Raw genomic sequence first — 360 nt, forward strand, 5'->3', positions numbered from 1 at the left:
GGGCCCTGGAAGCTGACTTTTTTTCGAGGGTTTAGGGTTTAGGGTTTAGGGTTTAGGGTTTTCTTATGTAACCACCAGCTATATGCTAAACCCTAAACCCTAAAAAGAGACGAGGGGCCCCCAGCAGCAAACCACCGCTTTTCCATCTTCTTTTTGTTTTCTCTTTCAATGAAAGGCGGACTTCATCCCCCTCTAAACCCTAAACCCTAAACCCTCAAACTCTAAACCCTAAACCCTAAACCCTCAAACCCTAACCCCTCCCAATCTCATGTCTGCTGCAGAGCAGCACAGCCTCTCAACAGGGGCCCCTACAGCTGCTCCTCCCACCTCAGGGGCCCCTCTGGGGGCCCCTCACGAGGC

The sequence above is a fragment of the Eimeria mitis genome, genomic scaffold (assembly GCF_000499745.2).
Source record: "Eimeria mitis Houghton genomic scaffold, Emh_scaff3684, whole genome shotgun sequence".
Lineage (NCBI taxonomy): Eukaryota > Apicomplexa > Conoidasida > Eucoccidiorida > Eimeriidae > Eimeria > Eimeria mitis.